The 17033-nt window shown below is 42.0% G+C and overlaps 1 long non-coding RNA gene across 1 annotated transcript; it reads right to left on the reverse strand.

The window, feature by feature from the left end:
- Nucleotides 1-7574: 7574 nt before the first annotated feature.
- LOC128083985 (uncharacterized) lies at nucleotides 7575-12393 on the reverse strand. Its single transcript, XR_008208286.1, has 3 exons — nucleotides 12285-12393; nucleotides 10551-10629; nucleotides 7575-10456 (listed from the first exon to the last, which is right to left on the reverse strand). It is a non-coding gene; the product is annotated as an uncharacterized LOC128083985 (long non-coding RNA).
- Between the last annotated feature and the right edge of the window lie 4640 nt (nucleotides 12394-17033).

The raw sequence follows: 17033 nt of genomic DNA on the forward strand, positions 1-17033 counted from the left end.
GAGGAATTACGGTGCATTGTATGCACCAAATAATATCCATATGTATTGCAAATAGAAGGAGTTACCAGCCACATGCAGCAGTTGCACCACACACATTTTTTCCTTTCTTTGTCAAATAAAAAATCCCATTGATTTTTGCTTTTCATGCTTCCGTTACTAGCTCCAGCTAACAACTGCCACTGCTGTTTCTTATCAATATTTGATGAACAGGGTGAGGTGGAATGGAAAAGCCCTGTGAGTTTCTCCTTCTAAATGGTCTCAGTGAGGGTTGAGGTTTTTGTGGCTTATGTTTATTTTCTCTGTCTGTTTTACATAGTTGATTCAGATTCTGAAGGTGACTTCTGCTGAAAGATACAAGTGGGGCATCCTTCTATTTTTTTTTCCCCTTATCATTTCTTTCCTTTGTTTCTTATTAAAGATTTTGTAAGCTTTTGAGTTTTTTGAACCTCTCTGATTTTCATCAACAGTGGAAGGTCAAGCAACTCTTGTCTTGCAAGTGGAAGAGGGTAGATTTAGAATAGACATTAGGAAGAAACTCTTAACTGTGAGGGTGGTGAGACACTGGAACATCTTACTCAGAGAGGCTGTGGATGCTCCTACCCTTGGAAGCACTCAAGGCTTCCAAGGGTAGGAGCATCCAGACCATTCTATGATTATAGAAAATACTTGGATGAATGAACACCAAGAAATTCATCTAAAGCATGTGCGCAGACTCAAGGCATTAGGTAAGTGGAGCAGCTTAAAACAAACAAACAAACAAACAAACAATATTCTGTAATTCAAGACTGCGGAACTGGTTTCTTCCCTTTATTCTGTGGTCACAGATGCCTTTCAGAGCAGTACTACACAATAAAATGTGGAAGAAAGAAAGAAGAAAAATGAGACCCAAGTTGATACAATGACTCAGTTCTTCAATTTTCTATGTTTGGCACTGAACCATTGGAGGAAATACACAGAGAAGAAAATACTTCGTCCTCTACTTAAAGCCTTGATTCCAAGACCATTGAAGTAAGCAAAGATTCTGGATCAGTTTTGTTATGGGCTATCAACATGACAAAAGAGAAGAAGCAGTCTTATTATTTGGAGTCCATTAAAACTGCAGCTTTTCTTTGTTTTTCCAATTCAGGAAACAAGAAAATGTTTTTGGATTATTATTATTATTTTTTTTTCCATAGAAAGAGTCTCTCAATAACCAGAACTAAAGTAGGGGTGTTCACTTTATAAAAACTGCAGAATATTCTCCTGCTTAAAAGCAGTAAGATTCAAACATACAAGAGAGACTCAGCATGATGCAAAAGGAAGTTTCATGCTTAAGATGTGAATTGCTATTGGCATGACCTGGGCTTGGTTTCTTCCACTGTAGACACAGAAGCTGACACAGATAAAAGCACTACAGAGATCCTGGCCAAGACCCCAGCTCCACATTCTAAGCATAGAAGCATATCCATCCCTACTCAGCAAAGTGTGTACCCAGCTATAAAGCACTGGAGTCATCTGAGTGCAAGTGTATATTGCTGATTCAGATCCAGGTGCTATAAAGAAGGAACCCTCATAGTACAGTACAAAATTATGTTCGTTACTATAGATTACAAGAGAGATCTATTCAACTCAAGAAATGAACTCAGGAATTAAGGAGCCCACTGTGATACCATCTCTATAACCTCCAGTTGTTATGTGGTTGAGCAGGGAGTAGTTTGGTTTAATCCAAATACATTTGTCAGATTACATTTACAGCTAGTTAAAGCCAAACTAAGACCACAAAGAGACAGTCTCACTGCTTCTAACTACACGTTCCTGTTGCTTTGTTTCCACCAGCCACTATACAACTAGATAACTCAGCTTTCGGGTCTACAAATGAGCATAGTAGGTAAAAAAAAAAAATAAATTAAAAAGGAAGAGAGGATGGATCAGAATGCTGATGTAAATACATGCCTGTGTGATTGCTAGTTGACTCAAGGAAAGGCATGAAAACACAGCACAGTGAAGGAAAATGAGGGAAAGAAGAGATCATGAATGCAGTCTTAGGTTACACCAGCAACTGCATTTTTGGTTAGGTGGTTATGGGCTGGCTTGGGTTTCTCAGAATAGCACTGCAACTACAGAGATATATCCAGAGCGACTAGGAAAAGGTGTTGATCAATATGCAGAATTCTAACTCTTGTGCTAAAGGTATTTGATATGCCCTGTAGGACCTGCCAATAGTTCATGAGTGAATGCCAGATTACCTGAAAAAAAAAGATGCAATGAACCTGTGCAAGTCATAAATCCTTTGACAAGGAAGACTGAACTGAAACAATTTTAAAAAAAGCCATGTACAGAATTTTTTAAATTACTTTTTTTTTTTTTTTTTTTTTTAATGTCTTGTGCAAGTCTGGCCCAATATATCTTTGATCTGCAATGGTTTTGCTTTTCTACTAAGCTTATAGGCTATCTTAAGGATGCCATATTCTAGAAGTTTGTGTCTGCATGGAGGAGGCCGGCATATTTTGACTGTAAGTCAGAACTGATTGTTCACGAACTTGGGATTTGGAACTTAGGTTTTGAAACAAATCACTCCAGAGCTTTCACTCGTTTTCAGCTTTCCTTAGTAAAAGTGACGTGCTGTCAAATGAGTTTAAAGGCCTCATACATCAGTTCCATGATTACACTTCAAGAGAAAGAAAGAGGCAAAAAACTTCAGATGCCTAAGCCTTTCACCCACGAAACTGCTCATTGTGCTAATTCATAAAAAGCCTAGATATCAGGACATTAAAATTTAATTTTAGAGTGAAAACATTATTTGAATTCAGTGGCCTGTGATATATCTATCTATTCAGAACATCCTACCAAGAGAACCTATTAAAGTACTTACTGCAATTATTATTTAATATTGAACATTTTATACCAGCAGTGCCTTGAGGCCAAACAAGTCAACGCTGTGTTACATACCACACAAATGTAACATTATTATAACCGTCCAAGGATGATCATTTTAAAGTGATGTATGTGTTGTTTTGTGCAGGCACTACAAGACCACAGAGACATCCATGGTTATGGTCCATCTTCAGGAGGGACTAGGAACACGAGCATGCTGTGATTTCTAATGAGAATGAAGTACTGAATGAACCAATGCCAAAATAAGACATGAAAGAGTTCTCTCAACAGAACTGAGAGATTTGTTTCCAGATCCAACTTGGTCACATAATTACTTGAGCTCATTCAAAGATGACAGGTACACACAGGCAGGGATGAGGCTGTACCTCTGGAAGAAGTGACTCACTTCATAAAAATCACACTGTCTTAAGTCATGAAACTGCATCACAAGGTTTCTGGTATGTGGATACTCAAGAGCTATTGACCTGGGCACACTGAGAAGAAGAAAGCCTAAGAACACATTTGAAAATCTGGATCTTTTAGGTCTGGAGACCTCTGTATCTGGATTTGAGGGACATGATCTGAATTCAAGAGAAATTGGTTGCAACAGAACACCCTGGTCAAGGTTGTAGTAGTGCACTTTCATGCTCCTACTACTTGGACTCTCTGAACAAACGATGGTAACCATGGAGTATGGTTTCTAGAGAGATTGCCAGCTTGCTACTGGATGTATTAGAGGCTGCTGTACCACGTCATCTCTGGTAAAGTTATTTACCCTGGCTAACTTAAAGCAAATGTATCCTAACATATTCTGAACTCACAGCTCCATCTGACACATCAAAACCAGCTACACAATAAATACGTCATTTCTCCTTGTAGGAGCTCTGCTCTCAGCACAGCACAGACTTTGACTTTTCCTGCCTATTTAAAGTCTCAGAAGCTGGGATTACCTGTAATTGCATGCAGATGCAATTCACAGCTCCTAATCCAAATCCGAGTCAAGGTCCTAACTGAAAGAATTATTTCTGCATATAACAGCAACTTTTTGCAGCGTGGAGATTGGGGATTTCTGGGGAGAGGAAGGTTGAGATTTAAAATGTTTTACTGGCGCAGAAGTTGGCCCATTCATCTTGTATATATGTGTGTGTATGCTTTTGTAAGTGAGAATTTCTAATATATAAGCTGATTAATTGTAGGATGTCTCATTCTGCACTTAACCCGCATTCTAGAAAAGCAAATTATATGGTAACAAAGTTCCTTGAGAGCACAAAGAGAACAATAGGTTTTGTGAAGAAAAAAAAAAAAAAAAATTCAACCAAACAATAAAGGATTCCATAATCACAGAATCACAGAATCACCCGGGTTGGAAGGGACCTCAAGGATCATGTAGTTCCAACCCCCCTGCCTCGCAGGGCCACCAAACGTACACATTCAGATCAGGTTGCCCAGGACCCCGTCCAACCTGGCCTTGAACACGTCCAAGGACGGGGCATCCATAACCTCCCTGGGCAGCCCGTTCCAGGGCCTAACCACTCTCCTTGTAAAGAATAATAGCTGGTTGCACCAAGACAAAGAACTGCTCTTCAGGATAAGGACAGATGGAGACTGAGAACCTGGACAAAGTCAGCAAGAAAAATTATATAAATGGAATATTATCAGCATGCACCAAATAGCCAAAATACCAAACAACATCCTAACCTCCTGCAAACAGAACTCTGGGCTTTGTCACAGACATTTGAAAGATGCCACTATCAACAGCAGACCTCATCCTAATGCAGTGCAGTACACTGGAACATTTCCAGCTTAGGACCAAGGTAAAACTTGTGTTCTCAGAAAGTAATTTTACTCCTTGTTTATCTACTTAGTTATACCAACCCAAGTCATTAAGTGGAAAAAAACAGAGGACAGATGTTTTGCCATATCTATAAAGTAGGGAAGATCAGTGTCTCCAGTTCCAGCTTTCTTCTCTTCACCTTTCCCTCACATTTTAGGATTTTACCACCTACAGGACCACATCAATTTGACTAAAACAGATTAGTAGTACTCACACAAGCATCTCTACAGACGAGTCCAAGGCAGCATTCACCTCCAGCATGAGTTGTGGGGGTAAAGAGCAAGAAGAGAGTTAGCGCTCAGTAAGCTGCTCCATAGGCACTACTAACCATTGAGCACACACTTGCCTACTGAATAGCTGAGTAAATAAAGTGTTTCAGTAGAGTTCACAGATAGAATGTATCCTGTACAAGAAAGAAAAACAAACAATTCATAACTGCAACGTCCTTATAACTATAGCTTACCTACAGATACAAACAGCAGTTTCAGTTTTACTATATGTATCCACATATGTAACACAGCAAAAGTTTCTATGTAAGCAAGCCTTGCTAACATCAGATACATTTAAGGCTTCACCACCAGAAGTTTTACAGGACCTTCATAAGACAGAGAGGCATGCACTGTCACCACTGCTCCTCCTGGCCTTGTATACACAAATCAGGACTCACTCCATTTCAGGGCACTGAACACAGCCTTAGCTGCCATTCTGTTCAGCCAAAGCTTTCACTTACTGAAGGCCAGTAAACGTCTGTCCATTAGAAAAACTGAATCTTTGAAAGAAAGAATCAAGCAGTAGCAAGGTAGCAAACAGAAAGTGCATGAAGAGGAATAAAAGATCGTTAGCAATTCTCACTATTAATTAAACAAAACTAAGGAGGAAGAGGAAGACAGCACTTCAGATAGCTCATCGCTAGGGCTGGAGGCAGGGGGGTGGTATTCTCCAAGGCCTTTTGTGGGTTACCACAAAGAGAGTTCACAGATCTTCCACTCACTTACTTAAATATTTGATATGAAATTAAAGCCCTGTTCCAACTTTTATGACCACTGTCTCCCTCACTCTGCCCTCCTCCTATTCCCAGCAGACCCCTTCATCCTTCACATGCCTGTCCTCAGACCAAGACATCAGCACAATTAGCACCAGCCCACTGGCGCCAATTAGCAGCCAATAGTGTCTATATTCTAGTAGGGGGGGATGGAGGAGCGGGTCCTGTGTCTCCAGCCTGCCTTCACACTCAATTAGATTAAGTGGAGTCTCCTGGCTGTGGTTGGTTGGACAGTTGTTGCAGTAATTGTGTCTTCCCTGTTGCTGCAGGCAATCTCCTCCCAGGCTCTCCGATACCCCCTTCGCTGCCTCTCTGCGTTGTCCGCTTACATCAACACGCACTTCTTCGAAGATGAAAGCAGGGAGGGGAGCGAAAAGGAGCAGAAAGGGGTAAGGGAAAAGAGAGAAAGACCTCAATGTCTACGTTTAAAACTTTTGAGCCTGAAACTTCAATGTCACTTCGCCCTCCCCATCGTGGTGACTGCCACGTGCCCCAAGTGGGGACAGAGCAGGGCAGGTCTAGTAAAAAGCCTTGCCAGTGATCCAACTCTCCTGGCATTTCACAGGGCAACACCAGCGTCTTTGTGGGGAATGAAACACTAATGATTTTAACTCAGAAATAAGAAATGAGTTGGTGGTTTCTCATTTTTGCTCTTGGATGTTGGCAAATGAGGAGAATAATGGAAGACCAGGCTGAACTTATACTCCTGTAACTCTGGAGCACTGCTCCAGTATTTCTTTTTGCTGTAGTTCTCCTTTAGAACAACACTTCGCAGATATCTGATGAGCCTGAAATTCCAGAATTTTCAATACACAGGTAAAAAGAAATCTGTTTTTCTACATATTCCCAGTTAATTTAAGCTGTTTCCTAGCACCGAGTTGAGGTAGTGCACTACTGTCAGTGCTAAAATAGGACTTTGACAGAATACTCATTGCTTTCATTTTATTTTTAAACTCACGAAGGACAACTGCTACTTAGCACAGATGTAAATATTTGGGCTTCTTTTGTAGATTCAAGTGCCTTCCTGTTTTTAACAGGACAGTCTTATTCTTAATAGGGTTCACTTCTATTTTGACACCTATTTTAAGATGGGTTGAATTGTATTCTGGAGCTGCTGATCTTCTCATACCGTCTACAGAAGAATTCTAGTGCCTTGCTTAGATTAGATGGAAGGTCTTCCAATGACTCAACCACTATGAGAAAAATCCCACCCTCAGTGTCACATAACCAATTGCTATGTTATTCCAAGTACTGTTACTGACGTGCAATTTAAAAGCAACTGGAACATGGAAAACACATATGAATTTCTTAATAAAATACTCGGTACGTAGTAGAAGAATCAGTTTTCCAGAGTAAGATATTTCACAATGCTGATGATAAAAGGTATCATCTTGGGGGAAAAAAGGCCCAAAATTTTGGCATAAATGTGTAACCAGGACCTGTTCATGCCCTTATGGTAAATACATTAAAGGGAAGAGATAGAGGAGTAGGTTTTCAAGGAGTATAAAGCTATCATTTAATTTCTACATCAGAGGCAGAAGTGCTACACACACTTGGACAAATCTCTTCACCTCTGTAAGTCACAGATAATACTTGCTATCCCAGCAGGGGACTATGAAGTCTTATTAGCCAGTGTTCATAATTTGCACAGTACTTCAAATGTATTCTCTCTTGCTTTGTGTCAACAGTGAAGCTTTTCCCATGAGATGCTGGACAAAGGGAAGCACTGATGTGGAAGTTTTACCTGTGTTGTATTTGTTGGTGATTTTACATTAGCATAAAAGACATTTCTGGACTGAAAAATTTTGTTTAAGTATTTCAGATAAGAGTAAGGAACTGACAGCTAGAAGAAAGAGCAGCTATGCCCTTTGTTATAGCTCTGCTTCTTTCCCAAGAGCATAGGGAGCATTGGCAATGCTTTGAAATTATTTATTTCAAAATTGCACAGACAGAAAGACGTGCAGAAAGAAAAAAACTATTTAACAAGAGAATGCACAGAGTACTCATGAAAGGTTAGGTCAGCTGACAGCTGAGTAGTCCAGCACCAATCACTGAAGTGTCTTCGGAAAGGAAGGCTTAGATCTAAGCAGGTATTCATAGTATTCCATCTGCAAAAGATGGGACTTTCTGGAGCTAGATGGTTTTGAAAAATCCTACTGGCACAGTTTGAGAATTGTATTCTACCAAATGGAGCATAAGACCTGTTAAAAAGAAAAAAATAATGCTTGAAACTACATTGTGCTGTATGAACAGCAAAGTCTTGGAGTTTTATTTTAGTTTGTTATTTTACAATCTGATCGTATTGAATTTGAACTGTGTGACTTATTACATGAATGACATTCTGCTTATTCACAAGGTCAAATGTCATTTTTTCCAAGCTATTTGGATCAAATTCTGCATTATACACCTGTCCACAAAATCCCCTTCACATTAGTGATGTTCTCTAATAACATCAGAAACACATGCACAGAACTTAAACAGTGCACTGGCACCTTTTCTACAAACAAATGAGCAATTCCAGCTCACAGACTAGATTTATCAAAACTGTTCTTCTATTCCAAAGCTTACCTTGGAAACATATTGTCAGATTCTAGAAAGAAAATATGTGATAATGAGCACCCAAGGCCAAGCCCATCTTGAGTTTTAGCAATCAAGCCAAAAAACAGAGTTAACAATCATCTATATTGAATGACCCTGAACTCAGCTTGCCTGTTTCCCATCCCTGCTCTACTCCCAGGATGCGTTCAAACTATAACCAAGCAGCCTTTGAGCCCACCAGCAACAATCAAACAATGCCTGGTTCAGGTTTCCTATTTGCATTTTCTCTTCCTGTCTTTTAACTTGAAGTAGGTGTCTTTCTTTTGCTCGTACTATTTCCGAGGTATGATTAAACACTATATGCCAGAAGTACTTTCTCCCTGACTCTTCCCTTCTCTATACCCAAGATTCCTCTCACAAGCCATGTTCCATCTCTCATTGATCATGTTCTTCAGTGAAATGGTTATTTTAGGTTAAACACTACCCTCCACCTGTTAGCAGCATTCTTCAATCTTTTAGCTCTTCTTGTCCGTTTCCAGTGTGCTTGCTTTCAACGTTTCTTATCTCAGGTCCTTTGCCACCTATTTCTCCACTGCCCTCCATCAAGAATTCCATTTTTACTCTCTTGCCCTGTTCTACTTTCTCTTTTCCTTCCTTTGATCTTTCCCTCTCCTTCTCCTCCTACACATAACCTCTCTTCCCATCCCTGCATCCTGTTCTGTGATTCTTTCACATCTGTCCTCTACTTTGTCTGTTTTTCTCTTGCCCATGAGTGGGTTGTGAAGATTGCTGGCTTTTTGTTGTGATCAGGAAACATTTATTGACATCAGAAACATCCTCATTAGCTCAGGACAGGTGGGAAGCATCTTTGTTTCCTGCAGGCACCATCTCCTGTCTTCTCAGTAACCCAGAATGACAGCCCCACGGCTCTGACGTGGAAATATCTGCTTCTCTCCACCCTTCCGTCTCCACCAGTTAGTAGGGCCCCAGCTCAAAACCCCCCCCAGGTGGAGAGCAGGAAGAGGCTGATGGGCAAAGACGATCCCAATTAAATCCTGTTAAAACTCTTTCCTCTCCTTTTGAGTTTGCAGGGTTTGGAAGGTCAGGCTCAAGGGCTAAACATTACAAAGCTCTTGCATCTGACTATTGCAGAATGACAGAAGTCAAGCAATTAAGATTGTGAGCAACAAACAAAGGAAGAGAAAATAAAATGGGTTCAAATTATTATCCACATATAGGCAGTAGAAAAATTCAATTTATACCTTGATTTTTTTGAAACACTGAATGCAGGTCAATTGGAGGTTAAGGACCTGGTTCTGAACTTGTGCACCAAATACTAAGTATGAAAACTGCAGGAGAGCCGAGCACATTTTACAGATTTCAACTGACGTCAAAACAAGACAAGTCACCTCTTTCCAGAAGACTATTTGTCTTTCATTGCATAGTGCACACATTATCTGACAAGGCACTGGGAGATATATGCTCAAACCCACTACATTATTACCTCTAATGACAACTTAATATAGAAATATCTATAAATTTCTTCAAACTACTAGAAATCTCTAACATTACTTTGGTTCTTAACTGAGGAGTAGTACATCAGGGGACTCTAACCCAACAGTTCCCTCTGCAGTCCAACCATTTTCAAGGCAATACCTGAATAACTGAACTATCTTTGAACATTCTGAGTGGGAAACTGAAGAATACGTGTCAGGCATAGCTCATCAGCAGGATAAATCGCTTTGCACTGTGTTCATGATATCACTGCTGTATCAGTTCCTCAAGATAGATATAGTTTCATTTAGAAACATCTTCACTGCTTGCAGACAATGTTGCAGTGACTAAAATGTACAATTATTCTTTAAGCATGAGACCCTGATCTGGTCCAGTTTTCCCACTACCTGCTAGTACAACTAGTGAAGCAGGACTGCTCTGCTCAGTGCTGCCTCCAATCTGATTTGCAACATTCCTGGAGGTTGCACTTGAACACTGAAAGCTATGTTTAAGGCAGCTGGTTTATCGCATGGATTGTTTTTTCTTCCTCAGAAAGAAGCTACATGATTGTAGCTGTTGTTTAAAGGATTTAGTGATCCAGATGTGTTCCTGAAAGAGAATCTACTTCAAAATCTGTTCAGAAGAAATGGCATTTTCTTTGGTTTTTCCTCATTTCAGATTATTTGGAACCAAACCTATGGATCAAGGGAAGACAGCAGAATTAAACCCTCAGTTTCATCTGCCCATTCAGTCCTTACATAAGTAAGGAGTTGTTTATTCCATACTTACAACTGCCTTCGCTTCCAACCATCAGGCTGTAACCTGCTGCTCATCTCCCCCACTACAAACCAGGGCATCAACTTTGCTTCTGAATCAGGAACCAGGAGGAAGATTACTCTTGTGTACCTAAATGTACTGCAAGGATATCTCAGACACATCTTGTCAGCACTTAAACATCCATGACAGGCTTCCCACAACATTTTCCAGGTGAGCACCCTCGCTCCTTCTACTGTGTCACACGCTCATCATTCACCACTCACACACGGCAGGAGCAGCCTGTTGACATGGCTTCTCTCACTCTCCCTGGCCCCTGCAGCTGACCTCCCGTCTCCCTGGCTAGATCAAATCCAGGAGATGGTACTTAGAGCTGGGTCACTGGATGGTGTTAAAAGCCTTTCTCTTCTTCTCTCAGCAACCAAAGTTGGAAGGTGGCAAGTGGGAGAGAAAACACTTCAAGTTGATTTTCCTTCAGGTGATGCTTCCTGTCAGATTGGAAGGGCTCCCAGATACAGGCGAGGGACAGGAGGAATTGGCACAACTGCATATTCATGTTTTTGGAGGTTTAGGAACCACAGTTTGATGTGCAGAGGCAGTGATCATGTTACCAATTTTTTTTTTCTCTCAACAACAGGCATACAACAAAGGCAATGAGAAAAACTGTATGAAAGACCCTGTCTCTAACTTACCAGTCTATCACAGCCTACCTAAGAATTTAACAAAACACATTTGCAATTCAAACCAAACAGTGCCTTTTTGTATTTGAAACAAACTCGTCAAGTATCTCACACAATTTCAAAGGGATGTTGCGTCAAATTGAAAAGCTACTCTTGAGCTTTCTGTGCAGAGAAGACAGCCAGGGCATCAATGCAAAGATTTAGACTCCCCCTTCCATGACCTGTGTGTATTAATGACCCTACCAACTGTGGACAGCCCCACTTAGGATCTGCATCCATACATTCTCTGCACCTTGGTCCAGGAGCTTCACGTAAGCCTAGACTCACACTCCATACCCGGACTATGGCATAGAAATACCTGTGTCCCTGTGTCTTTGTTGGTCTTGATTCACTGGCTGTACTTCCCACTTCAGCCTCCAACACTACTCACCACCCTGCACTTGCCTGATTTTGCAAATTGATCTGTCAATGGAAGATGTTATTATCAACAATCCAGTCAATAGCCCTCTGGTATAGTTGGACTCTGGTCACTGGCTCTGCTCACCCTTAGCTCCCAGCTAATCTTCCCCAAGGGGAAACAGCCTTATTCTTGTGTTGCTCCCTTATAACAAGAACAAGGGCCTCCTCCTCCTCCTTCTCCTCCTCCTCTTCCTCCTCCTTCTCCCCCTCCTCCCCCCCCTTTCATGCTTACTTTATTATTGTTCAATACTACTGCATAGATAAAACTAAGAAAGAACTTAATGTGACACTCCATCTCATACTTTGCTTCTCCAAAGCTTATTCTAAACTGGTTACCTTTACCTTAGAAAAATCCTACCAACAACTTTACATTGTACCATTGAGAAATAATATCAGTGGAAGGTGATCTAGGAGTGTTAGGGCCCCTAACAAGACACCAAGGCCCTGGAGGGTGCCCAAAGAAGGGCAACAGAGCTATGAGGGTTCTGGAGCACACACGTAGCAATTGGACAGATCAACACAATAGGAAAGGTATTCTAGCAGAAGTGCACTGACAGAAGTACCAGCACGATAGAAAGATGCTGTAAAGGAAGGGAAAAAGATTGATCACCTGTATCAGAAGATTCCAAGTTTACAGCAGAAAATCTCCCCCGAAGAGGAATGTCCAGAGAAAAATCTTTCCCCTGTGACAATCAGACCTTAAATGAGGTCTAAGAGAGGTGCAGCCAGGCTCCACCCCTTCCTGTCACAAAGCTGAATTGCCTTCATCTGTGCTCCCAGGGCTGACCAGGTCTTTTCCTCTGGTGCTCAATCAGTGTTTCAGGCCCAGACTCAACAATTCCCACACAATATGTCTTACAGGGAATGGCTGAGGGAATTGGGATGCTTCAGTCTGGAGAAGAGGAGGCTCAGGGGTGACCTTATCACTGAGAGACCTGAAAGGAGGTAGTAGCAAAGTGGAGATCCAACTCTTCTCTCAGGTAACAGCCATAGGATAAAAGGGAATGCCTCAAGCTGTGCAAGGGGAGGGTCTTAGGAACTGGGTATTAGGAACTATTTCTTCCCAGAAAGAGTGGTGATGCACTGGCACAGGCTGCCCAGGGAAGTAGTGGAGGTAATGTTTGTAAAGGTGTTGCATGGAACAACCATGGAGATGTGGTGCTGAGGAACACGTTCAGTGGTCACGGCTGTGATGGGCTGACAGATGGACTTCATGATCTTTGAGGTTTTTTTTCAGCCTTAATGATTCTATGATCCTGTAAATGTAATAGCACCATTCAGATATGAATAATCTTCTGTCTGAACAGAACAGGCCTTGCATCCCTGCAGTGACTAGTGATTCAACCATTCTGCTGTCATTTCCATCTTTGAATGTGATACATAGCCCTGCATTGTAAAATGACTGACGAGCCCATAGAAAAATCCCACAGCTCAGCTTCACATAGCAAAGAATCAAGCAGAGTGAGTCAAATTTGAATGGACAAATTAATCTTCCCTTTCAAACTTCAGTTAAGAAACACACAGTTCTCACCACAGAACTGATTCTCTCCTGCACAATATGAAGTTACTTATACCCATATATACTAAGTTATAATGGTAAGGCTTTCATACCATCATCTTGCTCACTTGAAAAAGCACTGTCAGATACAGATTCTCCAGCAGCCAGTGACAGCACAGAGGGCCAGCTCTGCAATCTGGCCATGCAGTAGCTTGTATAGGAGCTTGCAGTCATATAAATGAGGTGAACAACAGTGACCACGTCTAAGTGGGTGGCTATAAAATCACAGCTACTCAATAGATTATTTTTGCTGTGATTCAAGGAACAATTCTTCACTTAATACAATTCCATCACACATACTCTCTAGCTAACTCATTCTGTGATAATGAGCACAGTCTCCTAAAATACAAGGCAGGATGTCAGAAAATACCATCACATTGTGGAACAATTTCAGAGCTGGATGCACTGCTAAGGTGTTTTTTTCCTTTATTTTTATTTATTTATTTTTAAAACTTTTCTTTGGCCACCATAGGTACCATTTCCCTTCATACAACAGAATATGAGTCAGCAGCTGATCCTCATGTGAGCTGAAGTTCCTACCCTGGCCAAGCTATCTCACAAGCTCTACCTCACATAAGCCCCCTAACTACAACTTACACATTCACAAGTCTTCTGCTAGCTTTCTCTAACTGTGCATGTTTCTGCTTGCTCTCCATGCAAAACACCCATTTGTAATCACTGAAAGAACCTGCACTAAAAGTAGTCTTCCCCTTCCCAGAAGCGGTAATCAAACAACGTTTCTGTGGAAGCCATCTCCTTAAACGTGGCTTCCTCTGTATTCAAAATGATGTGGTTGGGATGCTTCATCCAGTCCATTGATCTCAGCACTTTATAGCATAAGCCATAAAGCATATTGGCAAGTGAGCAAAGCTGCAAACAGAAGTGTGTCAGTGTCCAGCATGTCAGATCCTTGGTGGGTTGGCATAAACAAGGAGGGTAAAAATATCCCATCATTGCAGCAGGCGTAGAGATTTCTCAAGTGGCTTTTTTTAATAGGTCATGTGCCCCATTCAGCAGCTCCAGCTGATGCTTCCAAAAGAAACCCATTAACAGCCTCCCCTATGTGCTCCTTATTGTTTGCACAGCTTTAATGGCCCCATCTGGCATCATCTTAAAACCTCCTGGTCGGAAGCAAACAGCAGCTTCTGGTTGCAGTGGTACAGCAAGTTGCACTTTTCAGTCTTTTTCTTTACTGTCAAGATCCTACTTTCAGAATAAATTTATTTTCTTGTCAAGACAAAAGTTTGATGGTGTGTAAGCACCTGTAGACTGAGTGATGCCACTCTGATATCAAACTTCATTTCTCTTCCTTAACAATACATCCATGTCTGCACACCTGGTGTATGGGCTCCTTATCTGTTGTGGTATCTATCTGTACTACTCCTGAGAGACTCACCCCATGGACAAAGAGACGACAATCAAAGCATGTCCACAGTGAAGAGCAGTGGAGAGGCCAGCCTCTGAAACTCCAGCACCTGGACAGGGAAGATTTCTGTTACAAGATAAATCACCTCCCAGAAAAAGCTTGAACATCTGTGTATCATCTATTTTACTTCTTGAAGACGACTCCTCAGATATGACACCATGATATCCCCCAGGATAGAAAGCGGTCAGGTTACTCTATGGAGCTCCCAGTGTTGTTTTATTTAGGCAGATCCCAGCTAGCATGGATAACAACAGTGGTAAAGATAAGCTGGACAGGCTTCAACACAACTGGGAAAAGCAGAGTGAGTATCCAATAGCACCTGCTGTGTTTGCCACCACAAACCAGTGTGACCGTCTCGCTGATTTATTTGACTGCACTGACATACTCTAACCTGGGAGAAGTACCTCCGCTTGGGAGGTCTCAGGATAGCTCTTGGGCTTTCAGATAAACAGCAGTTTATCGGTAACAGATGCTGTTTCGATATTCTTCAGAAGGCCACATCCTCCCTAGGTTTGACCCTAGCTTGTCTTGTTACAGGAGCCAGGCACGTGTTTTTGGGGTAAGCCCCAGCCTAGCCAAGCATTTAAAAGGATGCATACTCCTACCTTACATGGGCATGAAACGTCTTGGTAAGCCTTTAGGCCGCAGGCACCTTCTGAAAACCGGCTTCACGCCATTAGGATATTCTCAGTGTGCTTGTGGGAAGCAGAGCCAGACAGCAGGGTTATTATGAGAGCAAGAGCCAAGGCAGGAAGCTGACAGAGTTTGTTTTCGGCCCTCTCCCCTTTCTTCTAAAGAACAGTGTTGCTGAGCGCTAGCTGAAAGGCCAGAGACAGTCTGCAGTCGGCTGCTCTTTGCTAAACAAAAGTTTACTTTCATCCGCTGCGCCGCAGCCGCTGGAGTCACTTCCTCCTTCCTCCGGCCTTTCTTCAAGGCGAGAAAACAGTCGGCTCTTTCACCACGTTAAGAAACCCATTACAATCAATTTAGCCAGCTCACAGACAGACTCCGTGTCTACTGTATTCTGTTACCAGTGGCCGGGAGGGGGGGGGAGAAGACCTGCTGCCCAACCTCCCCTCGTGCTGCCTTCCGTAATGGAACGATGCCGGCGCCACCAGCTCTTGGAATCACGCTAACAAATGAAGCTGTCATCAAACACCTCTTGGGGCAGCAGGGGAGGGTGCGTTCTTGTGGTGGAGTTGCCTTCGCTGCAGTGGTCCTGCTGGCTAATTGCTCAGCGTGGAGAGCGCACACTTAAAGCGCTATCGTCCTCATCAATAATGGGGTATTAGGTGCCTCCTGCTCAGCGCGGCATTGATCTGTTCCAGCTTTCCCCTCTTGTTGTGTTGGTGGGTTATGTGTGGTTCCCCACCCCTCCCCCCCCCCTTTTTTTTCTTTTTAAGTGTTTTCTGAGCCTGTGTTTAGCATGAGTGCTGCTTAAGTGCTAATTGTTACACCACAGATTGATTGGCGACAAGATGGCTTGCCAAGTTTCTTCTCCCATCTCCCCGGGAGGGGTGTGGAGGAAGGACAGAGGGTGGGGGCCGAGAGGTGGGGAGAGAGGGAATCCTTTCGCACTCACCGACTTCCTCTCCCACCGTCTTTCTGAGCTGGAAACTCATGGCCTTTCAGACCTCCTCTTGCTAATTTCCATTCCTGTTTTGTTGCTTTCCTCCCTGCTGCAGCAATTGTATATACATCTCTCCATTATTTGACATTTCCTTAAGATACCATCCTCTGACTTGATGGTTAAGAAGAATGCTGTAATGACAGAACACTAAGCATCTTGCTTTTTCCTTCACAAAAGAAAAAAATATATATAAAACCAATAGCAACACAAACCAAAACAACAACTAAAACAACCATCTCTGAAACCTTCATTCCTTCCGATTGTCCCTTTCTCCCTTATGCTTATGGTTCCAGAAACCTGAACATCCGAGGCCAACAGAGAGATGGAGTGAGAACTGCACAATAAATGGCACAACAACAACATAACTCTCTAGAATTCTGAAGCATCCTGGCAAGCCAGAGAGCAAAAATTTGAAACTATTACAGATCTAAACCATGCAGATAGCAGACTCAGTACCTACACTCTTAGTATTTTTCCACCTGGTGTTAGAAAAGATAAACTCATTTTCTTCCAGTATGTTTAAGGACATATGACCTTACTGTACAAGTGCATGAATTCCCTCTGGAAACCCTTAGGCCATAGACACCTTCTGAAAACCTCGGTTGAAGAAGTCCACTAAAACCAAAATCCATTGCTTCAAACTCTTTTACATTTTGGTTGGTTACCAAACATTCATAAATTGCCACAGTACAAAAAGAAAAACCAGTATCTCTGTGAAATATATGAGTCCATAGTATGATCCCCA

Source organism: Tympanuchus pallidicinctus, unplaced genomic scaffold, assembly GCF_026119805.1.
Source record: "Tympanuchus pallidicinctus isolate F22 unplaced genomic scaffold, pur_lepc_1.0 scaffold25, whole genome shotgun sequence".
NCBI lineage: Eukaryota > Metazoa > Chordata > Aves > Galliformes > Phasianidae > Tympanuchus > Tympanuchus pallidicinctus.